General features: G+C 38.5%; 1 protein-coding gene across 1 annotated transcript in view; it reads right to left on the reverse strand.

The window, feature by feature from the left end:
* The window catches only part of INSC (INSC spindle orientation adaptor protein), an 864422-nt gene that overhangs the window by 302633 nt on the left and 535198 nt on the right, over nucleotides 1–26591 (reverse strand). The window lies entirely within an intron of this gene.

Consider the following 26591-nt stretch of genomic DNA (forward strand, 5'->3'; position numbering starts at 1 on the left):
CTCAGGAGCACATGAAATTGCTGCCCTATGGGTGTCTGGGGATGCACAGAAATGTTGAGCCTCAGTGGAACCTTTAAAGAAATGGTCTTGGAATTCCCATCATAGCTCAGTGGAAGCAAATCTGACCAGCATCGATAAGGATGCCGGTTTGATCCATGGCCTTGCCCATTGGGTCAAGGATATGTTGTTGCCATGAGCTGTGGTATAGGTTACAGGCGCAGCTCAGATCTGGCATTGCTGTGGCTGTGGTATAGGCCAGCAGCTGCAGCTCCGATTCAACCGCTAGCCTGGGAACCTCCATGTGCTGCAGGTGCGGCCCTAAAAAGACAGAAAAAAAGAAGAGAAAAAAAAAATGTTCTCATTTGTTCACTTCATCAAGCCAGAAAATGTATTTTCAGTACACTTAAAAGGAGTCCCTGCTGCTATTTATGCTGTTTCCCCCATAAGAACCTCAGGGACCTGTGAACACTTGGTTGACCAGGTTGCTCAAATGAGGCAATATCGTGCTTGGGGTGGGTCCTCAGTATCCTGTACTCTCAGTGTCTAGTGAAACATCCTTATGGGATTAGAATCCTCTGCATCTCAGAGAGACATTCACATTCTCAGAGGGCACCCTGGTTCCCAGCCCCAGAAGTTATCTGTTCTCTCTCTCCTTGACTCAGGTTTGCCCTTATCCATCCCTGCCTTTCCTCCCCAACAGCTCCTCTTTACACATCCTATAGCCTGCAAAACCCTTTAGAGCAATGGCTCACAGCTTGAAAGGGTATCGCAGACTGGCAGACCTGGAAAGGTCCTCAGATGCCATCTAATCCAACTTTTTACTCTTGAAGTTGCAGAGAAGGAAAATTATGTTGCTCAGGGTCCTGCAATAACTTTATGAGACATCCCTATATTTAAGAAATAATAATTGAGTGTCTGCTATCTCTTTGACACTATTTAAGCTCCAGGAATAGAGCAATAAACAGAACAGACAAAACCCCCTGCATTCATGGAGCTTATATTCTAACTGGAAGAGACTGAGGTGATACATGCTCTGGAATTAGAAACATTCAGCACTGGAAGGAATCTGGGATGTCATAAGGGTATAAAGGCTTATTTGATATAGCTATTTCATGGGATCAACATCCCTGGCATATGCTGGCAATGCTGGTTACCATCTGTTGACTATGACTTCCAAGGTGACTGGACAGCCAGTTTCATTGGTGGACAGTCAATTAAGTGGGATATTTTCCATTAGAGAAGTCATCCCCTACTACCTACAGATTATAGTTATTTCCTAAGAAGCACATAGAATTATGACCCTTCTCCCATTCATTCTGTAGTCATCACAGTAACCCAACCTTAGCCATAAAGGTAGATCAGACCATGTCTCCCTTAGGACAGAATACTCTATTATAGACTCCCCTTCTCACAAAGTAAACATTTTAGGCACTGCAGTGTCTTCTTAATCAACTCTACTTGGTCAGAGTATATGTATTAAAATTTACTTCCAAATTTGGAATCCCCTGATGGTTAAGGATCCATTGTTGTCACTGCTATGGCACATATCACTGCTGTGGTGCGAGTTCAGTCCCTGGCCAGGGAGCATCTACATGCCACAGGCAAGGCCAAAAAAAATTTTTACTTCTAAATTCAATTTTCTCATGCTTTAGTTAAGATTTCATTCTACCTTTGTTAAGTCTGGAATTGGGGCTAGTGGTATCAAATGGGCTGGCAAACTTCTGAACTTTTTCTATGTTTTACCAGTGAAATAGCATGAAAACTGTGCCTTAAGCTTGATGTAATTCACCTGTAAAACTTTCTCACAGAATTCTTTTTATAACATAAGTCCTAGCAAGGTTCTCAATTTCTGCCAAGGTTATTCAACTCTCCAATTATTTTATTTTATTCCCTTTTTGTTGTTCTTCTTCTTGTTTTAGGGTCACACCCATGGCATATGGAGTTTCCCTGGCTAAGGGTCGAATCGGAGTTACAGTTGCCAGCCTACACCACAGCCACAGCAATACCAGATCCTTAACCCACTGAGCGAGGCCAGGGATCAAACCTACGGCCTCATGAATACTTGTCAGATTCATTTCCACTGAGCCACAATGGGAACTCCTTACTTAATTTTATTCTAATTTCTGATTTATATATATTTCTGTGAAAGTTTTTTTTAATTTTTACATGCATTAGCAAATTGTACTTTTTCATTATAATCTAAAATCTTCAGAGTTTCCATCATAGCTCAATGATTAACAAACCTGAGTAGTATCCATAAGGACCCAAGTTCGATCCCTGGCCCTGATCAGTGGGTTAAGGATCCAGTGTTACTGCAAGTTGCAGTGCAGGTTGAGTATGAGGCTCAGATCTGGCATTGCTGTAGCTGTGGTGTAGGCTGGAAGCTGCATCTCTGATTTGATCCCTAGCCCAGGAACGTCCATACGCTGCACATTTGGCCCTAATATGTTAAAAAAAAAAAATGACATTTTGGGGAGTTCCCCTTGTGGCGCAGTGGAAATGAATCTGACTAGGAACCATGAGGCTGCAGGTTCGATCCTTGGCCTCGCTCAGTGGGTTGAGGATCCAGCGTTGCTGTGAGCTGTGGTATAGGTCGCAGGCGCAGTTCACATCTGGCGTTGCTGTGGCTGTGGCATAGGCCAGCAGCTATAGCTCTGATTAGACCCCTAGCCTGGGAACCTCCATATGCTATGGGTGCGGCCCTAAAAAGACAAAAGACAAAAAAAAAAAAAAAAAAAATCTTCAAACTTGGGTTATGTCATAGTGTATCTCTATCTTCCTTATGGTACTCTAAGACATATACTACATGACCTGACCCTATATCACTTTTCTGATCTCCTGCCAACTAACCCATGCTTGCTCCACTTCAGCTTCCTCTGGGTCTTTGCACTCACTGTTTTCTCTGCCTAGCACACTATTCCCTCAATGTGCACATGACCAACTCCTTCCCTTTCCTTCAGAACTCTGCTGAAATACCAGCTTCTTAGAAAAGGCTTCCCTGTAGGCCTGTATGTGAAATGGCATCCCTTTTCTGATCAGTCTCTACCCACCTTATTCAGCTTTATTTTATCCACATTGAACTTACCATGATTTTATCCAAATAGAACCCATCACTATCTAAAATGCTACATATTTAGTGGGTTTTTTGGTCTATGTACTTCCACTAGCATATCACTCTATGAAGGAAATTAAATGGTTTTTATCTGTATCCCTGGAGCACAGAAACATTTCTAGAACTCAGTAGTCCTTCAATAAATATCTGTTGAGTTATTAAACAAATTATGAAGAGCTATGAACTTTTTTCCTCTGAGTTCATTTTGACTGTGCATCACATTTTGAGAAATAAAGTTGTCATTTTCAAAATCATCTTTAATTTTCTTTTGATATCTACTTTAACTCAAAAGTTGTTTAGCAGAGAAATTTCAAATTTAAAATGGCCTTTAAAATTATACTTCAGTTATTTAGTTTCAGAATCTTGCCTGAGAAATTTTAGATTTTTCTATGAGGCATATTATGTGGTCCTTTCTCACAAATGTGACAAAAATAAGAGAAAATAAGGTACCTTCCCTGAGCTCAAAACTTTTATACCAATATCTACATGTGTATATATCTATGGAAATGTAATTAAAGAGATTAATTATATCATTCTTACATATTATTTTTGACTGGCTATTTGATTTTGCAGAGACTAAAAGAGGACAGTAAAGTTCCCAAGTGTTATTTTATTTCTGTGAATTATCCCTTGCATTTCTAAAAACATTTACTTTATATATTATAATTTTTTTACTTCTAAAATCTACTTTTGTAAGGCATAAATTATATAAAATTATATAGATGAGTTATATTTCCATGAGTTTTACCAAAAGTATACATAAAACCTATGTAATCATTGCAATAGAAGGTATGGAATATTTCTGTCATCTCAGAATGTTCCTCATGCCACTTTCACGTAAATATCCTCCAAAGCCCTGCCCCACACAATCACTGATGTAATTTCCATCACCATGGATTTATGTTTCAATAGGTATATGGTATGTGCTCTTTTATCTAGCTTCTTTTACTCAGCATCTTCTTTGGGAAATTTATTTATACTGTTGCAATATAAATGTTTATTTGGGAGACTAATTGGGTATTAGTTGAGTATTAATTCTCAAGGATTGGAGAGGAGTATTCCACCGCATTTCAAAATTTGTTGGACAGGCAGATGTATTCTTTTCAGCTTGGGTTATTATGCATGACATTCTTACGAACATTCATGTATAAATATTTCCATGAACAGCTGAAGTCATTTCTCTTGGATAAATGGCTAAAAATTATATGGTAAATGTCTGTTGCAACTAAATTAGCTGTGCCAGTATACAAATGGCACTGCCATTTTACACTCCCAGCATAAATTTCAGACCATTTAAGTTGCTCCACATAACCTCGACAATGATTGGTATTTTCAGGCTTTATAATTTTAGCCATTCTTATGACACTGAGGCAGATTTTCATTGTGGGTTTTAATTTCTATCTCCCTAATAACGACTGATGATTGAATATCCTCTTATGTGCTTCTTGGGAATTTGTTTATATTTTTTTGTGAAGCTCCTATTCCACTATTTTCCCCATTTTTAAGTAGACACCTTATCTTCCAGCTATGTGGTTGTAAAAGATCTTAATATATTCTAGGTATGAGTCCTGCTTCCTTTGGGGCATTATTTCACTTACCTGCTCACATTTCTCTCCCTCTTGAGTCACTTCTTCCATGGGAAGCCAGATGCCATGCAACAAGGCCATTCAAGCAGACTATGGAGGAATCTGTGTGTCCAGGAACGCAGGTCTCTGGCCAATAGTCAAGGAGGAATAAAGGCCTGACAGCAATGAAATGGGTGAGTTTAGAAGTGGATTCTCCAGCCTTCTTTGAGCCTGGAGATAGCTGCAGATCTAGCTGAGAGTTGGAGAGCAACCTCAAGAGAGACCCTGAGCCAGAACCACTCAGCTGAGCCTCTTCCAGATAGTCTACCTCAGAAACTGTGAGATAATAAACATTTGTTCTTCTGAGCAGCCAAGTTTTTAGGTAATTTGTTACACAGCAATAGATAACTAATATCCATCTAAGCCATGATAACTTAATACCAATTTTGGGAAAGCTTATTCAGTAGAGTTGGCTAGATGTATAGAACTGATTTCAAGTTGGAAGTTACAGTTCCCAGAGAGGATGCAGTGTCAGATGTGTTCCCCCTGGTCCCAGGCCCAGATCAGTTTAGGTGCAGTGCCATAAACTGCCTCCATTCCAAACAAAATTAAGTCCTTCTCTTCCCCCTCATTACTGAGTACTTTTTACCAGCAGCTTCTTTCTCTCTGAATTCTCAATGCTCTCCATCTACAGCTACTCTTTCATGTCATTCTATCTGCCTTTAAGAGTCTCATGGTGGGAAGAAATCATGTAGACCAACCCTCATGCTTAAATTACTCCGTAACACTCCAAAGTGGTCTTCTAGCTTATTTTTGAAAACTTGATATCACTGTCTTCTGATGTAGCTCATCCTGTCTTTGGATCATTCTGACTCTCAGAAAATTCCTCTACTAGTCAGTAGAAGTCACTTCCTCTCCTCTCCTGCTTTACTGGGTTCTCAAGAAATTCATTCTCAGGCAAAATATCCGGGGAGAATTGGCTGTGAATGAGACCACACTTCTGAAACAAGAACTGGGTATAAATTGTTGGGGATTTAAAGCAAATCATATATTCTTTACTATGAAGTCCCTGGCTGAACTTGATTTTCTATAAGCCATCTCATTACCTAGATCCATTACAAATAATTACTTCTTCATTCTCAAGAATGTATCTGGGGTAGGGGAAAGGCTTTTCAATTATTTGGATCCTCAGATAGTTCTGCTCTTGGTGAAACTTTTCTGGATATTCCTATAGCAGTTGCTGCACGTAAATGATTGGCAGAGCTAACAACAGTCTTGCCATTGTCTCTTGTAGGGCCCTGAGCCAAGCACTATAAATCCAGGCCTCATCTCTCCTACTCAGGCTTGCCAGGACAATGATGAGATTAATTTTTTTCATACAGAGAGGTACTCTAGGAACTTCCTGGAGAGCTTGGCTAAACTGTGGCTCTAGGAAGGTCATAGGAGTGGTTTCTTGCCTTCAAAACGATAATAAACCATGTGCCAGGTCTTGTATAAAACCCTTAAGATAATCCACAAAGCTATGCATGATGTGGCACTGACTATTGTTCCAACCTCACCTCTCCCCATGCGCTCCCTCCCACTCTGAGTTCCAATTACACTGGTGTTCTTTCAATTTGTCAGAAACTGCATGTTCTCCTACGCAGGGCCTGCGATGCTGATGCTGTTCAACTGAAGGTCACACTTCTATCAACAAGGTTTACATCATTTTTTATTATAGCTCTGAATACATGATAATATAGCTGGTTAACATGTCTGTCTCTTCTCTTAAACTCTAAGTATCTTAAAAGCAGGGATCACTTATCAATTTTTTTCTTTGTAGTCTCCAGTGTGCTTCACCTAGCACTCAGTACTTGAAGATTGCTAATATCCTAATACCTTTATATAAAAGAGTGATAGACAAATCCCTTATACAAGCTCGTAGAGCTAAGTGTACTTGTAAGAGACTGCACAGTGAGGAGAACTTGTGTACTAAGCTTAAAAGGAGAGATCAGGGATCAAAAAGGGCCAGCGACAGGAAAAGGATTCTAAGGCCAATTCCTAAGAGTTAATTAAGAGCTAAGATCAAGATCAAGCCATTAAGAGCCAAGATCAAGCAGTTAAGAGCCAAGATCAAGATCAAGTCAGTTAAGAGCCAAGATCAAGAAGCATTTTAGAGGATGAAACCAGGAGGCAGGTATATGTCCCAGAAGAGGGAATATGAGATTCCATAATCCCCAAAGTCACCACTGGAACCAGAATGAGAAGCCTCTTTGGGGGAAAATGCTGGCATGTTTGCCAGAGCAAACTCCTGAGGATCCTTTATTTGGGATCTGGGTGTTGCATCCCTCCTATTCTCTAGCCAAGCAAAGAACCTGCCACTAGGTGCTGTGTCATTAACTATAAGGCACCAAGAAGAGAGACACACCATCTGTCCATTCCCGTGTGTCTGCTGAGACCATACTGACATTGGGAATAGACCTGGGGAACAAGTGGCTCCATCTTGGCTCAGTACACCCAATCTTTGCTCAGATTACTGAGGCCCCCAAAAGAGTGGGACTGAGAAGTCTGGGCAGGCAGGCATGACTGGCCATAGCCCACATTGAGCACTGATGGCCTTTCTTCCCTGAGTCAAGTAGCCATTGATTCTCTAGGAGACTCCACCATCAGAACATGTGGCAGTCTCATACATGGAAAATAGAAATAACCTAGGGTAGGCTTAGGGGTCCAGGTTCCTAATCTCTTATTCCTGCTCTGATTTGGCCTCCTGTGTAGTCTTTGCTAGGACAGTCCTCCTCACTAGGCCTCAGCTTTCCACTCTAGAAAATGGGAGAATTGGAACCATATGATCTCATAACTCCCTTCCAGCTCATAGTCTGTAGGAACAGTAGAAAGATATGAAGTAAAACTTGTAGTTTCTGGGCTCTTTGACCATCTCATATCTTTGGACACATCAGCCACTATCATCATAACCTGCCGATCTGTCATCTGAACCACCGAACCTAGGGCCCGTCTGGTCAAAAGCTATTTTTGTCTACAAACAATAAGTGCTGGAGAGGGTGTGGAGAAAAAGGAACCCTAGTACACTGTTGGTGGGATTGTAAATTGGTGCAACCACTATGGAAAGCAGTATGGAGATTCCTCAGAAAACTAAACATAGAACTACCATTCGATCCAGCAATCCCCCTCCTGGGCATCTATCCAGAGAAAACCATGACTCGCAAAGACACATGTACTCCGATGTTCACTGCAGCACTATTTACAGTAGCCAAAACATGGAAACAACCTAAATGTCCATCAACAGAGGAGTGGATCCAGAAGATGTGGTACATATACACAATGGAATATTACTCAGCCATTAAAAAGAACAAAATACCGGCATTTTTAGCAACATGGATGGACGTAGAAATTATCATGCTAAGTGAAGTCAGCCATACAATGAGACACCAACATCAAATGCTTTCACTGACATGTGGAATCTGAAAAAAGGGCAGACTGAACTTCTTTGCAGAACAGATGCTGACTCACAGATATTGAAAACTTATGGTCTCCAGAGGTGACAGTTTGGGGGATGGGGGGAAGTGCTTGGGTTGTGGGATGGAAATCCTGTAAAATTGGATTGTGATGATCATTATACAACTACAGATGTGATAAATTCATTGAGGGAAAAAAAAAAGCTATTTTTATGATGGTCTATCTCCTTAACCTGAGAGAAAAGATGATGCTATCCTGCTCTTGAAGATGTACTTAAACAGAGGGAACCATCACAAAGTCTCCTAAAGGCCAACCATGAGACAGTAGACCTGGATCTGAAGCTAGAAAGACCAAGGTTATACAAAGAAAGGACAGGCTCATCAAATATCCCCACCTATTTCAGGGTGAGCCATCAAAGAGAGTTTTATCATGTCAGAGTTGGCATGTGGGATTTATATATGGACCCAACTGGGTCCAGCACTTATTCTAGCCTGAGTCTGGCAAGGATTTTTTTTTTTTTTTTGTCTTTTTAGGGCTACATATGAAGGTTTCCAGCCTAGGGGTCCAATTGGAGCTACAGCTGCCAACCTACACCACAGCCACCACAATGCCAGATCTGAGCCATGTCTGCAATCTACACCACAGCTCACAGCAACTCTGGATTCTTAACCCACTGAGTGAGGCCAGGGATTGAACCCACAACCTCGTGGTCCCTAGTCAGATTCGTTTCCACTGCACCACGATGGGAATTCCTGGCAAGGATTTTTATACCTTTTTTTTTTCTTTTTTTCTTTCTTTCTTTTTTTTTTTTTTTAGGGCTACACCCACAGCATATGGAAGTTCCAGGCGAGGGGTTGAATTGGAGCTACACTGCCAACCTACACAACAGCCACAGAAATGCAGGATCCAAGCCTTGTCTGCGACCTACACCACAGCTCAAGACAATGCTGGATCCTTAACCCACTGAGTGAGGCCAGGGATCAAACCAGCAGCCTCATGGATACTAGTCAGATTTGTTTACACTGCACCGCAATGGGAACTCCTGGCAAGGATTTTTAAAATGTTGTTTTGAAAGAAAACTTAGCAGTTTCTGTAAAAATTTAAAATATACATACATATATACTAATCTAACAACTACACTTCTAGGAAGGTATCATAATGACACATAAGCATATAAGATCAAGATCATTTTTTTTTAGGACCACTCCTGTGGCATATGGAAGTTCCCAGGCTAGGAGTCAAATTGCAGATGCACACCACAGCCATGGAATTGCCAGATAAGCTGCATCTGTGACACACACCACAGCTTATGGCAACTCCAGACGCTAAACACACTGAGTAAGGCCAGGGATGGAATCTGCATCCTCATGCATAGTAAGTGGGTTCTTAACCCTCTGGGTCCCAACAGGAACTCCAGCAAGATCATTTTAGTATTGTCAATAACAATAAAAATTTTTAAAATTCTAATTGTCCATTTCTAGGGAATTGCCAAAGTAATTATAATACACAAACATAATTGAATACAATGGTGGAAAATAATGAGGAAGATTTATACAGATAATGCCATGGGAAATATACAAAAAGAATGTATAAGAAATTTTTTTTTTTTTTGTCTTTTTGTTGTTGTTGTTGCTATTTCTTGGGCCGCTCCCGCGGCATATGGAGGTTCCCAGGCTAGGGGTCCAATCGGAGCAGTAGCCACCGGCCTACGCCAGAGCCACAGCAACGCAGGACCCGAGCCGCGTCTGCAACCTACATCACAGCTCACGGCAACGCCGGATCGTTAACCCACTGAGCAAGGGCAGGGACTGAACCCGCAACCTCATGGTTCCTAGTCGGATTCGTTAACCACTGCGCCACGACGGGAACTCCAGAAATTTTAAAAGCTGAAAAAAATCAGTGATCCAATGAGTTGATTTCATTGCCCCTTAATAGCTCGTATTCTGTAATTTGTTTTCAATTACAGAATCAATTAAATTATTGATTTATATTATTCTATATGGAGGGATATGGGATTATTATGGCAGAATAGAAGGACTGGAGCTCACCTTCTCTCATAAAAACAAGAGACTTACAACCAAATACTGAACAACTTTCAACCAAATGGACTGGAACCTTTCAAAAAGATATCCTACTCCAGAAGACAAAGAAGAGGCAACATCAAGATGGTAGGAGGGGCAATTACATGATATTAGCAACCCCATACCCTCCAGGTGCGGAGCCCACAGACTGGAAAGTAACTGTCACAGACTCACCTATGGGAGTGAGAGTTCTGATCCCCACGCCAGGTCCCCACACCTGGGGATTTGAAATTGGGAGGAAGAGCTCCCAGAGCATCTGGCATTGAAGGCCAGTGGGGCTTGTATGCAGGAGCTCTATGGGACTGGGGGAAATGGAGACCCCATTCTTGAAAGGTGCACACAGGCTTTCATGTGCACTGGGTCCCTGAGCAGGGTGGAGGCTTTGTGGGAATCTGGGTCGGACCTGACTGCAGTTCTTGGTGGATCTCCTGGGAAAACAGGGGGTGACTGTGGCTCATTTTGGGGGAAGGACGTTGGAAGAAGCAGTCTCAGGAGTATTCATTGGTGTGTGTTCCTCTAGAGGTGGCATTTTGGGAGAATCTGGCCCCACCCACCAGTGCTGAGAAGCCCCAGGCCAAACAATAATCCATATAGGATCACAGCTCCACCCATACGAATCAGGCTGCCTAAAGATGTTCCCAGGCACAGAGCCCACCTCTAATCTCACTCAGAGACAAAGTCCCACCCACCAGAGGGATAGGAATCATCTCCACCTACCAGTGGGCAGGCACCAGTCCCTCCCATCAGGAAGCCTACAGCAAGCCCCATGCCAACTTCAGCCACAAGGAAGGCAGACATCAGAAGTAGAAAGGCTACAACTCTACTTTCTTCAAAAAGAAGACTACACCAAAAACCTATAAAAATGAAAAGGCAGAGAACTATAACTCAGATAAGAGAACAAGAAAAAAACCCAGAAAAACAGCTAAGTGATCTGGAGATTATCAACCTCCAGGAAAAAGACTTTAGACTGATAAGGCTGAAGATGATGCAAGACATTGGAAATAAACTGGAGACAAAGATTGATAATTTAGAGCAAACACAGAGCAAAGAAATACAAGATTTAAAATTTAAGTAAGCATATATGCAAAATACAATCATTGAAATAAAAAATTCATTAGCAGAATACAGGAGGCAGAAGAATGAATAAGCAAGGTGGAGGACAGACTAGTGGAAATCACTGATACAGAACAGAAAAGAGAAAAAAGATTGAAAAGAAATGAAGAGAGCCTCAGAGAACTCAGGGACAATGTTAAACACACCAACATCCATATTATAGGGGTGCAAGAAGGAGAAGAGAGAGAGAGAAAGGGACAGAAAAAGCATTCAAAGAGATAATAGTGGAAAACATCCCTAAAATGGGAAAGGAACCACTTGCTCAAATCCAGGAAGCACAATGAGTACCATATAAAATAAACCCAAGGAGGAACACCCCAAGACGCATAGTAATCAAACTGAAAAAATTAAAGACAAAGAGAAAATACTGAAAGCAGCTAAGGAAAAGAAACAAATTATATACAGGGGAACCTCAATAAGGTTATGAGCAGATTTTTCAGCAGAGGTTCTTCAGGCCAGAAGGGAGTGACACAATATACATAACGTGATGAAAGGAAAAAAACCTCCAACCAAGATTACATTAACCAGCAAGACTCTCATTCAGATTTGAAGGAGAATCAAAAGCTTTACAGATAAGCAAAAGCTAAGAGAATTCAGCAACACCAAACCATCTTTACAAAAAAATAATAAAGGAACTTCTCTAGGCAGCAAAGAAAAGGCCACAAGCAGAAACAAAAATACCACAAATGACAAGACTCACCAATAATGGCATATACACAGCAAAGGTAGGAAATCATCCACACACAAATATGCTACCCAAAACAGAAATTGTGAGAAGAGGAGGGTACAAATGCAGGACCCTGAAGATGCACTTGCAATTACGAGATCAACAATTTAAAACAATCTCATGTATATATATATAGACTCCTATATCAAAACTTCAGGGTAACCACAAACCAAAAATCTACAGTTGACACACACACAAATAAGAAAAATCAACTGAAATAAAATGCTAAAGATAGTCATCAAACCACAGGAGGAGAAAACAAAAGAAGAAGGGAAGAAAAAGAGCAACAAAACCAAATTCAAAATAGTTAATAAAATGGCAAAAAGAAGATACACATCAACAATTACCTTAAATGTTAATGGACTAAATGCCCCAACTGAAAAACATAGACTGGCTGAATGGATACAAAAACAAGATCCATATATATGCTGTCTTCAAGAGACCCACTTCAATGCTAGGGACACATACAAATTGAAAGTGACTAGGACTTCCAAAACTATGTTGAATAGCAGTAGTGAGAGTGGGCATCCCTGTCTTGTTCCAGATTTGAGTGAGAAGGCTTTCAGTTTTTCCCCATTGAATATTATATTTGCTGTGGGTTTATCATAAATTGCTCTGATTATGTTCAGGAATGTTCCCTCTATACCCACATTGGTGAGGGTCTTGATCATGAATGGATGTTGGACTTTGTTAAATGCTTTTTCTGCGTCTATTGAGATGATCATATGATTTTTGACTTTTCATTTGTTAATGTGGTCTATGACGTTGATTGATTTGCATATGTTGAGCCATCCTTGTGAACCCGGGATGAACCCTACCTGGTCATGGTGTATAACTTTTTTGATATGTTGTTGGATTCAGTTGGCTAAGATTTTGTTGAGAATTTTTGCATGAATATTCATCAAAGATATTGGCCAATAGTTTTCTTTTTTGGTGTTATCTTTGTCTGGTTTTGGAATTCAGGTGATGGTGGCAACATAGAATGTCTTTGGGAGTATTGCAATTAGACAAACAAAAGAAATAAAAGGCATCCATGTAGGAAGAAAAGAGATAAAACTGTCACTGTACGCAGACGACATGATGTTATATATAGAAAACCCTAAGGACTCAACCCAAAAACTACTTGAACTGATTAATAAATTCAGCAAAGTAGCAGGATATAAGATTAACATTCAGAAGTCAGTCGCATTTCTGTATACCAGCAATGAAATATTAGAAAAGGAATACAAAAATACAATACCTTTTAAAATTGCACCTCACAAAATCAAATACCTTGGAATACACTTGACCAAGGAGGTAAAGGACTTATATGCTGAGAACTATAAAACTTTAATCTAAGACATCAAAGAAGATGTAAAGAAATGGAAAGATATTCCAGGTTCATGGATTGGGAAAATCAATACTGTAAAAATGGCCATCCTACCCAAAGCAATCTACAGATTCAATGCAATCCCTATCAAATCACTCATGACATTTTTCACAGAACTAGAACACACAATCCAAAAATGTATATGGAACCACAAAAGACCCAGAATTGTCAAAGCAATCCTGAGGAACAAAAACCAAGCAGCAGGCAAAACTCTCTCAGACTTCAGGCAATATCACAAAGCCACAGTCATCAAAACAGTGTGGTACTGGTATCAAAACAGACAGACAGACCAATGGCACAGAATAGAGAACCCGGAAGTAAACCCTGACACCTATGGTCAATTAATCTTTGACAAGGAGGCCAGAACATAAAATGGGACAAAGAAAGTCTATTCAGCAAGCATTGCTGGGAAACCTGGACAGCTGCATGCAAAGCAATGAAACTGGAACACACCCTCACACCATGCACACAAATAAACTCAAAATGGCTGAAAGACTTCAATATAAGACAGGACACCATCAAACTCCTAGAAGAGAACAGAGGCAAAACACTCTCTGACATCAACCTCATGAATATTTTCTCAGGTCAGTCTCCCAAAGCAATAGAAATCAGAGCAAAAATAAACCCATGGGATCTAATCAAACTGACAAGCTTTTGCACAGCAAAGGAAACCCAAAAGAAAACAAAAAGACAACTTTCAGAATGGGAGAAAAGAGTTTCAAATGATGCAATGGACAAGGGCTCAATCTCTAGAATATATAAGCAACTTATACAATTCAACAGCAAAAAAGCCAATCAATCAATGGAAAAATGGGCAAAAGACCTGAATAGACTGTTCTCCAAGGAAGACATACAGATGGCCAGCAAACACGTGAAAAAATGCTCAACATCACTGATTATAAGAGAAATGCAAATCAAAACTACCATGAGATACCACCTCACACCAGTCAGAATGGCCATCATTAATAAATCCACAAATAACAGTGCTGGAGGGGTTGTGGAGAAAAGGGAACCCTCCTGCACTGTTGGTGGGAATGTAAACTGGCACAGCCACTATGGAGAACAGTTTGGAGATACCTTAGAAACCTATACATAGAACTTCCACATGACCCTGCAATCCCACTCTTGGGCATCTATCCGGACAAAACTCTCCTTAAAAGAGACACATGCAACCGCATGTTCATTGCAGCACTATTCACAATAGCCAGGACATGGAAACAACCCAAATGTCCATCAACAGATGATTGGATTCGGAAGATGTAGTATATATATACACAATGGATTACTACTCAGCCATAAAAAAGAATGACATAATGCCATTTGCAGCAACATGGATGGAACTAGAGAATCTCATACTGAGTGAAATGAGCCAGAAAGACAAAGACAAATATCATATGATATCACTTATAACTGGAATCTAATATCCAGCACAAATGAACATCTCCACAGAAAAGAAAATCATGGACTTGGAAAATAGACTTGTGGCTGCTTGATGGGAGGGGGAGGGAGTGGGAGGGATGGGGAGCTTGGGGTTATGAGATACAACTTAGAATAGATTTACAAGGAGATCCTGCTGAGTAGCATTGAGAACTATGTCTAGATACTCATATTGCAACAGAACAAAGGGTGGGGGAAAAATGTACACATGTAAGGATAACTTGATCCCCTTGCTGTACAGTGTGGAAGAAAAAAAAATTGAAAGTGAGATGGGAGAAAGCATTCAATGCAAATGGGAATCAAAAGAAAGCTGGAGCAGCGACACTCATATCAGACAAAATAGACTTTAAAATAAAGAATATTTTAACAGACAAATAGGACATTACATAATGATCAAAGGGTCAATCCAAGAAGAAGATAAAACAATTGTAAATATATATGCACCCAACATAGGACCACTTCAATGTATAAGGCAACTGCTAACAACCTTAAAATGATAAATTGACAATAACACAATAATAGTGGGGGACTTTAACACCCCACTCACAGCAATGGATAGATCATCCATACAGAAAATTAATAAGGAAACACAGGCCCTGAATGATACATTAGACCAGATATACTTAATAGATAGTTATAGGACATTCTGTCCAAAAGCAACAGAATACACATTCTTCTCAAGTGCACATGGAACATTCTCTAGGATTGATCACATTCTGGGCCACAATCAAGCTTCAGTAACTAAGAAAATTGAAATCGTATCAAGCATCTTTTCTGACCACAAAGCTACCACTGGAAATCAACAAGAAAAAAACTGCAAAAAACACAAACACGTGGTGACTAAACAACATGCTACTAAACAACCAAGGGATCACTGAAGAAATCAAAGAGGAAATTAAAAAATATCTAGAAGCAAATGACAACAAAGATACAACACTCCAAAACCTATGGGGATGCAGCAAAAGCCGTTCTAAGAGGAAAGTTTAGAGCAATACAAGCCCACCTCAGAAAACAAGAAAAAGCTCAAATAAACACACTAACTTTACATCTAAAGCAGCTAGAGAGAGAAGAGCAGACAAGACCTAAAGTTAGCAGGAGGAAAGAAATCATAAAGATGAGAGCGGAAATCAATGAAATAGAAACAAAGAAAACCATAGAACAGATGAATGAAACTAAAAGTTGGTTCTTTGAAAAGATCAACAAAATTGATAAACCTTTAGCCAGACTTATCAAGAAAAAAAGAGAGAGGACTCAAATCAATAAAATTAGAAATGAAAAAGGAGAAGTTACAACAGAATCACAGAAACACAAAGAATCATAAGAGACTACTACATGCAACAATATGCCAATAAAATGTAAAACCTAGAAGAAATTGATGAATTCTTAGAAAAGTACAATCTTCCCAGGCTAAACCAAGATGAAATAGAAAAGATGAACAGACAAATCACAAGTACTGAAATTTAAACTGTGATTGAAAAACTTCCAACAAACAAAAGTCCAGAACCAGATGGCTTCATGTGTGAATTCTATCAAATATTTAGAGATAACACCTATCCTTCTGAAACTATTCCAAAAAATTGCAGAGGAAGGGACACTCCCAAACTCATTCTATGAGGCCACCAGCACCCTGATACCAAAACCAGATAAAGATACCACAAAAAATAAAATTACAGGCCAATTTCACTGATGTACCTAGATGCAAAAATCCTCAACAAAATACCAACAATACATTAAAAGGATTGTACATCATGATCGAGTGGGATTTATCCTAGGGATGCAAGGATTCTTCAATATCTGCAAATCAATCAGTGTGATATACCACAGTAACAAACTGAAGAATAAAAACCATATGATCCTCTCAATAGACACAGAGAAAGCCTTTGACAAAATCCAACATGCATTTCTGATAAAAAGCCTTCAGAAAGTGGGCATAGAGAGAACCTACTTCAACATAATAAAAGCTATATATGACAAACATTCTCAATGGTGAAAAGCTGAAAGAATTCCTGCTGAGATCAGGAACTCTTGCCACTACTGTTCCCAACATAGTTTTTGAATTCCTAGCCATGGCAATCGGAGCAGAAAAAGAAATAAAAGGAATCCAAACTGGAAAGGAAGAAGTAAAACTATAACTATTTGTAGATGACCATGATACTATACCTTGAAAATCCTAAAGATGATACGAGAAAACTGTTAGAGCTCATCAATGAATTTGGCAAAGTTGCTGGATACCAAATTAATACACAGAAATTGACTGCATTTCTATATACTGACAAAAAAAGATCAGAAAAAGAAATTAGGAAAAAAATCCCATTTACCATCACATCAAAAAGAATAAAATATTTAGGAATAAACCTACCTAGATTGACAAAAGCTGTACTTTGAAACTACAAGACACTGTGGAAAGAAATCAAAGATGACACAAATAGATGGAAAGACATACCATGCTCTTGGATTGGAAGAATCAATATTGTCAAAATGACTATACTACCCAATGCAATCTATAGATTCAATGCAATCCCTATCAAATTACCAAGGACATTTTTCACAGAACTTGAACAAAATGTTTTAAAATTTGTTTGGAAGCACGAAAGACCCAGAACAGCCAAAGCAATCCTGAGAAAGAAAAATGGAGCTGGAGGAATAAGTCTCCCTCACTTCAGTCTATATTACAAAGCTACAGTCATCAAAACCATATGGTACTGGCACAAAGACAGAAATATAGATCAGTGGAACAGGATAGAAAGCTCAGAATTGAACCAATGCACCTACAGTCAACTAATCTATGACAGAGGTGGCAAGAATATACAATGGAGAAGACAATGAACTTCTTTGCAGAAGAGATACTGACTTACAGAATTTGAAAAATTTATGTTTTCCAAATGAGACAGGTTGGGGGGTGGGGGAATGTGCTGGGGTTTCAGGTGGAAATGCCATAAAATTGGGTTGTGATGATCATTGTACAATTATAAATGTAATAAAATTCATTTAGTAATTTAAAAAATAAATGAATTACCTAATTGGCAAAAAAAAAGAGAATATTCTATATGGAGGTTCTATTTATGATAAACATTCTCAGTTTCCTTTACATTTTTTTTGAAATATTTTTATTTTTTCCTCTTTCTGTGAACACACACACACACATATGCAGGTTGCTATTTTCCTTCAACACTTTGAAGATGCTATTCTACCACAGTCTGGCTTCAGAGCCAGTTGTTGAGAAGTCATTTCTCAGATTAATTGGTGTTTGTTTACAAATAATCTGTCTTTTCCTTCTGGTTGCTTTCAAGATCTTTGACTTTGGTTATCTTTAACTTTATTACAATGTGTCTAGGTTCTTATTTTCTTTGGGATTCATAGGATTTTTTGACTTTAAAGATTCATGAACTTTTGTCAGTTCTGAAAAATTCACATTCATGATCATGCCGATATTTCCTGTCATCCATTCTCTCTACTCTCTGCTGGTACGTGATTAAATTTCACTCTATCCACCAAGCTTCTTAACTTTTATATAATATTTTCTATTTATTATGCTACTGATCTGGGGAATTTCTTTAAATCTGTATTATAGATAACTAATTCTGTCATCACCTTTTATATTCTATTTTACCCATACATTGATTTTTAAATTTTAATTATTGTAATTTTTGTTTCTAGAAATTCATGAGTTGAACCTATAACCTCCAATGGGATTGTATTTGTAGAAAGGACCTGTGAGGAGGTGATAAAGACTAAAAGACACCATAAGGTGAAGGCCCTAATCTGATAGGCCCTCATGACAAGAGACACCAAAGTTCTCGCTCTGTCTGCTATGTGAGGACACGGTGAGAAGATGGCCATCTGCAAGCCAGGAAGAAGGCTCTCACCAGACATCCAGCTAGCTGACTCCTTCATCTTGAACTTTCCAGTCACCAGAACTTTGAGAAAATAAATTCCTGTTATTTAAGCCATCCAGCCTGTGGTATGATTTTGTTATGTTATCCCAAGCTGACTAATAAAGCTTTTAATATCATTTTTTATTTATTTAAGAATATTGGATGAATTTGTTTTGAAACCAAAATTCCTGTATCTACATTATTTGTGGGTCTGGTATTTTCAGTTTCTGATTTCTTTTTCTTTCTTTTTTTTTTTTTTTTTTTTGTCTTTTTAGAGCCATACCTGTGGGTCACAGACTAGGAATCAAATCGGAGCTACAGATGCCGGCCTACACCACAGCCACAGCAATGTGGGATCTGAGCCGTGTCTTCGACCTACACCATAGCTCGTGGCAATGCTGGATCCTTAACCCAATGAGCAAGGCCAGGGATTGAACCCACGTCCTCATGGATACTAGTCAGGTTCGTTAACCACTGAGCCATGACAGGAACTCCTCAGTTTCTGACTTCTAGTAACTTTCACTTATGATGACTTCTTCCATGGATATTTTGTGATTTTTCAACTTTTACTTTGGGTTCATTGGTACTTAGTCTATGGAAATTTTAATTGGCATGGGTCTAAATTTCCAAGAGATAATTTACATTTGCTTCTATTTGATATCTGGGACTAGGACCAATTCACAATAAGTTTAAACTGAATTTCCTCATTTTCATTAAGGAAACTTTTCTGTTTATATTCAGCTTGGCATTCTTTTTGAAGTTGAAGTCTCTTACATATTGGATGATTTTTTGATGTTGACTAACATTAATCAGTGTTGAAAACTAATGTGTTAACCCCCAGTAAGTATATAGGTCATTATTTGATTTATTTGGAAGGGCAAGGCATCTGAATATGAAGGTAACTGTACGGTATTGGGTATGAAGAGTGGGCAGGCATGGACCCACAGATTTTCCAACAAGATGCTCCAATATGCCCTATAACATTAAAACTGAAGTAAAACATTGTCTTTGAAATTTTGAAAGTTTGAAGTCTCAGATCATTTGTCTTTCATCTTTTTCATGGAGTCAAAGAAATCTTCCTAGTCTGGGTCGTTTTCATGATTCATAGAGGAAAACAGCTTGCCAACTATATTCTCTGTAAGTGATTTATAAAATGTGATATATGTTCAACTTCTCTCTACATTAAAGTTACTCAGTTTACTCCAATGGCCTTTATATTAAAGTTATGTCTATTCCTAGCAGATAACACCTGTAGGTCATTAGCTTGATGTATACAATGTGTGTTAATTTTCATTAAAGACTTGGACTTGGGGAGAAAGTCCTCTGAATTTTGCAAGTTCAAAATGACTGTCTCTCACATAGAGTATTATAAACTTAGAAAATTATAAGTATATGTAAAATATTTTTCTTAAAAGTACAGAGGAGGGAGCTGATCATGAATGATGATCCAAAATGGCTTCAGACTGGTCAGCATCCACCCTGTGATCTCTTTTCCCTATTTCTATGACTATTTAATAGTCTCTAGGATACCTGCATGAAAAAAAATTTTCTCATTTAAACTCAGAAGTAATATGATCCTCAGGGCTACCAAACTGTAGCCACTTTAGAACACCAGATTAGAAGAAGCAAATGGCTAAAACACAGTCTCTAGTTTCTGCCCAAAGGCATTCCTTTCTTCTAAACTGAAAAATAAACTAGCAGTTTATTTTGGCCTATGACCCACTACAGTGTTGGCCTATGACCCACTTCTAGCACTGTGTTGACTTATGGCAGTTTGTGTTCTAGCTTCACTGAACAGCTTAGTTAGGAGGTCACCCCACCAGAGTGCAGTTCCTTTCGTACCCTGTTTCCTGCCTCTGTCTTCAGTCCTCTCGAACTCTCTCTGCAGCCTGGTCATGGTAGCCTGGTGCTGGAATAGAATATAAAACTATTGTATCTCTTTATAAAGATATCACGTCTCTTTGAGACAACTTATAAATACAACTTTAACAAGGTTTTTTATTATAATGAAGAGATTTAAGGTTCACTTTAAAAATAAGTGGTCAAGAGATTTAAAAAAGAACTGGGGTATGGATCACCTCTAACAACTATTAGAACATTTTTAAGGAGTTCCCCTCGTGGGTCAGCAGTAATGAATCCGACTAGCATCCACGAGGATGCGGTTCGATCCCTGGCCTCCCTCAGTGGGTTAAGGATCGGGCATTGCTGTGAGCTGTGGTGTAGGTTGCAGATACTGCTCCAATCTGGTGGTGCTATGGCTGTAGTGTAGGCCAGCAGCTGCAGCTCTGACTCGCCCCCTAGCCTGGGAACCTCCATATGCCACAGATGGGGCCCTAAAAAGAAAAAAAAAAAAACATATTTTTAAAACAATAAATGCTAAAATACTATGGTACTAATATAGATAGAAATATATTTCTGAGAAACTGAATGAAAAGGCAAGAAGTTGGCCCAATAGATAGATAGATAGATAGATAGATAGATAGATAGATAGATATGGTATGATAGCTGATTGATAGAATTGATAGAATTAATTGATAGAATTAATCAGTACTAAGGGGTGGCTCAGGGGCCAGATTGACTCATTAGACACAATAGACACAGTTTAGGGGCCCACAAAAAAAAATTTTTTTTTTCCTAGTTTTTTTGTTTTTTTGTTTTTTTTTTTGTCTTTTTGCTGTTTCTTTGGGCCGCTCCCACGGCATATGGAGGTTCCCAGGCTAGGGGTCAAATCGGAGCTGTAGACACCGGCCTACACCAGAGCCACAGCAACGCGGGATCCGAGCCGCGTCTGCAACCTACATCACAGCTCACGGCAACGCCGGATCGTTAACCCACTGAGCAAGGGCAGGGACCGAACCCGCAACCTCATGGCTCCTAGTTGGGATTCGTTAACCACTGCGCCACGACGGGAACTCCCACAAAAATGTTTTAATTTTAACATTTAAAGAAAAAAGAAAAAATAATAGTAATAATAATTATATAATAATGAGATATATAACTGTATTAATATATATAACTGACTTAAGTTATATTAATCTTTATATATATAATATATAATGTATTATAGTATATATTAATATATATTATCTAGTATATAATAATGTATATATGATAATGATATATATAATTCTGTCCTAGATTATATTTTTTACAACAGTGTGTTGTAAAATATATATTTTAATATTTTTTAATAAAGGAAGGAGCCCACAAAGACAAAAATGTCTAGAGCCCCAAAAAAGCACAAGGTAGTCTTAATTAGGAGTGGTTTAGTCTTTCTCTGTTCTTAATCTCCATCATGGTCACCATCATCATAAAGTTATTTAATAGCATTCAGCATCAGTGAAAACAAAGTGCTTCCTGTAGAAATGAAGGTTCAAGACAAGGTATCCACCCTCCCCTTTAACAAGATTGCTCCCTAAGTATCTCTCTTATAGACTCCAGGCTGTCACTGGATTACTAGTTTGGCAAAAAATCAAGATATATCCTAATTTTATATTTAAATATTACAAATGTATTAAATAACATAATTTTCATAAATTGCACAAAATAGTATCAAGCACTTTTATTTGAGTATTTAGATGACAGTGACTGATTTTTGAAAGAATTCATAAAAGAAAATACTGATATATAACTTCAGTACAAGAACAATCACAGTGAAAGTGAAAACATCAGGAAAAGTATTTATCTCAAACGTTTTTTTTTAATTTTTTAATCTTTTTTTATAATTTATATATTTTTTTTTCTACTGTACAACATGGTGACCCAGTTATGCTTACATGCATACATTTTTTTCTCACATTACATGTTCCATCATAAGTGACTAGACAGAGTTCCCAGTGCTAAATAGCAGGATCCCATTGCTAATCCATCTTGCAGGCAACTTCTCCATCTATTTACCCCAAGCTCCCAGTCCCTCCCACTCCCTTCCCTTCCCCCTTGGCAACCACAAGTCTATTCCCCAAATCCATGATTTTCTTTTCTTTGGAAAGGTTCCTTTGTGCCGTATTATATTCCAGATATAAGTGATATCATGTGGTATTTGTCTCTTTCTGACTTACTTCACTCAGGATGAGAGTCTCTAGTTACACCCATGTTTCTGCAAATGGCATGATTTTCTTCTTTTTTATGGCTGAGTAGTATTCCTTGTGTATATATACCACTTCTTCCTAAGCCAATCATCTGTTAGTGGACATTTGGGTTGATTCCAAGTCTTGGCTACTGTGAAGAGTGCTGCAATGAACATGCGAGCACATGTGTCTTTTTTAAGGAGAGTTTTGTCCAGATATATGCCCAAGAGTGGGATTGCTGAGTCATATGGTAGTTGTATGTATAGTTTTCTAAGGTACCTCCATACTGTTCTCCACAGTGGTTGTACCAGCATACATTCCCACCAACAGCACAGGAGGACTTCCTTTTCTCCACACCCCCTCCAGCATTTGTTATTTGTGGTCTTATTAATGACGACCATTCTGACTGGGGTGAGGTGGTATCTCATGGTAGTTTTGATTTGCATTTCTCTAATAATCAGTGATGTTAAGCATTGTTTCAAGTGCTTGTTGGCCATCTGTATATCTTCCTTGGAGAAATGTCTATTCAGGTCTTTTGCCCATTTTTCCATTGGGTTGTTGCCTTTTTTGCTGTTGAGTTGTATAAGTTGATTGTATAATTTAGAGATTAAGCCCTTGTAAGTTGCAGCATTTGAAACTATTTTCTCTTATCCTGCAAGTTGTCTTTTTGGTTTTTTTTTATGATTTGCTGTGCAAAAGCTTGTCAGTTTGATTAGGTCCCATGGGTTTATTTTTGCTTTTATTTCTGTTGCTTTGGGAGACTGACCTGAGAAAACATTTGGAAGGTTGATGGCAGAGAATGTTTTGCCTCTGTTCTCTTCCAGGAGTTTGATGGGGTCTTGTCTTATATTTAAGTCTTTCAGCCATTTTGAGTTAATTTTTGTTCATGCTGTGAGGGTGTGTTCCAGTTTCATTGATTTACATGCAGCTGTCCAGGTTTCCCAGCAGTGCTTGCTGAATAGACTATCTTTTTCCCATTTTATATTCTTGCCTCCTTTGTCAAAGATTAATTAACTGTAGGTGTCTGGCTTTATTTCTGGGTTCTCTATTCTGTTCTGTTGGTCTGTATGTCTGTTTTGGTACCAGTACCACACTGTCTTAATGACTGTGGCTTTGTGATATTGCCTGAAGTCTGAGAGAGTTATGCCTGCTGCTTGGTTTTTGTTCCTCAGGATTGCTTTGGCAATTCTGGGTCTTTTGTGGTTCCATATACATTTTTGGATTGTGTGTTCTAGTTCTGTGAAAAATGTCATGGGTAATTTGATAGGGATTGCATTGAATCTGTAGATTGCTTTTGGTAGTATGGCCGTTTTCACAATGTTAATTTTTCCAACCCAGGAGCATGAAATATCTTTCCATTACTTTACATCTTCTTTAATTTCCTTAATTAATTATCCCGAATGTTAAAGAAGTAGATTATTACGTATAATATATAAAGTGTTTATTCTAATATATCTAAATATTAAAAATCCCCCTTTATAGCAAATGATATAAATAACAAAAAGTAGATAGTAATCAAACAGGGGAAAACGTTTGGACTGTTAACAAACTTCAAATTAAACAATGATGTATGTTTTTATATCAATGTACTTGGCAAAGAAGATGTAATAATATTAGTACTGTTGTTTATAGTGAAATTGATGAATACATTTAACAGTGGATATAAAGCAGGAATGTGGCAGTGTGTATTGAGAATCATAAAAGTGTTCATTCTCTTTGACCCAGTAATTTGATTCACTGTAATTTAAACTGAGGAGATAATTTAAAAGGAGGGCAAATCCCTATGTATGAGGCACTTCATTGTAGCATTCTCTAAAAATAGCAGAAAATGAAAACAACCTAAATGTTCAACAATCAGAACAGTGAAAACAGTGAAGTAAATTGCAGTGACATTAACTGATCAGAATATTCAGTATCTCTCACAACAGTAATTATGAAAAATTTGAGATATGGCAGGGAGTTGTTCAAAACACTTTCACAAAACAAAATATCCAATTATGTAGATGTTTTGATGATAACTATGCAAAATATATCAGAATGTAGACAAGGACTTTAAGGGAGGAGAAAAAAAAAATAGATTGTGTATGCTCCTGACTCTTCTCTTCAAAATATAAAGCTGGTAAAGCTTCTTAAAAAAAAACAAAACTGTACCAACTATATGTCAAGAGCATTAACATACCCCTCTACCTGCAGGGCTTCCTCTCTTTTTCACAGCTACTTACTCACTTATTGACTGGATCCATGGGCTTCAGGCTACTCATGTCATTTAGAAAGAAAGGCAACAGTTAAATTTACTCATTAATTATGGAGCCTTTATTTTGAAATAATAGTGAGATCTCTCCCCTCTACTCACTGAATTCACAGTTTACATATAGATGGATAAGGAGATATGTGCAATATAACACAGAAATTCTCAAAGTGATAGAAAAAAAAGGAAGTAAAGTGGGAAAAAATCCTTAGGAATCACATATTTTATTTCTTTAAAGAGATTTTACATTTAAAATGGGTTAGGAGAATTTGTTTTAGCAATTCCACATTCATCCACATCACATATTTCCTTTTTTTTTCTTTTTTGCTCCCTGAGAGACATAAATGTGCTCAAATCTCTCCTCCAAGGCAAAAATAACTGTTGACTCCACACTCTCTTCTTATCATCTGTTCTATAACTCTCCTTCCTTTTTTACTCACAATTTCATACCTCTTATTTCTAATTCCATACTGATCAGTCACTGCTTAGCCCACTATTAGTGGTGACAATTAAAACCACAAGAAAAGACATATGCATATTGTGGTTTATGGAATGGTTCATCAACAGAGACCTTTTGTTTAGCAAAGGGAACTCTACCCAATATTCTGTGATAATCTATATGGGAAAATAATCTGACAAAGAATGGATGTATAAACATGTGAAACTAAATCACTTTGTTGTACAGTAGAAATTAACACAACACTGTAAATCAACTATAATTCAATAAAACATTAAAAATGAAAAAAATAAGAAAAGGAAGACTATATAGGAAGACATGGGGGTCATGAAAAGTACAGGTGGAGGAGACAGAAACTGCACAGGGAAGGATGGACTCAGTGTGCCCAGACTAGAGAGCAAGCCAGTATGTCAAAAGCATGATGAATACAGTGGGAATGATAGGAGTTTAACTTGGGCCTGACTATGTCAGGTCTCCAGATCTCAGTAGAGTTTACAGTTTATCTATGTGTAAGGGGAGCTATGAGGTGGGAGCCAAGGGAGTAGGGCTTCAGCAGGAAAGGAATATAAGGTAATCGATGTTTTTAAAAGATTACTCTGGGAGGAGACAGGATTAAGATGGCAGAGAAGAAGGACCAGAAACACCTTCTCTCATGAAAACAACAAAATTACAGCCAACTGCTGAACAACCATCAACAAAATAGACTGGAAACTACCAAAAAAAAAAAACCCTACACCAAAATACAAAGAAGCCACATTAAGACAGTAGGAGGGGCACCTATGGATATAAGCAATCCCATATTCGGCAGGTAGGCAATCCACAGACTAGAAAGTCTCACACAGAGATGTGAGAGTTCCAAGCCCTACATAAGGTTCCCAGGCCTGAGGGTCTCTCATTGGGAGGAGGAGCCCCCAGAGCATTTGGTATTGAAGGCTAGAAGGAACTCCACAGGACTGGGGGAAACAGAGACTCCACTCTTGAAGGGTGCATATAGGTTTTCATGTACACTGGGTCCCAGAACAAAGCAGAGACTCCATAAGAATCTGGGTCAGACCTACCTGCAGATCTTGGAGGATCTCCTGGGAAT

Source organism: Sus scrofa, chromosome 2 (genome assembly GCF_054392235.1).
Source record: "Sus scrofa isolate SSC_HxYL_T2T_F1_AM1 chromosome 2, Sscrofa_HxYL_maternal_Yorkshire_Landrace_v2.0, whole genome shotgun sequence".
Taxonomy (NCBI): Eukaryota; Metazoa; Chordata; class Mammalia; order Artiodactyla; family Suidae; genus Sus; species Sus scrofa.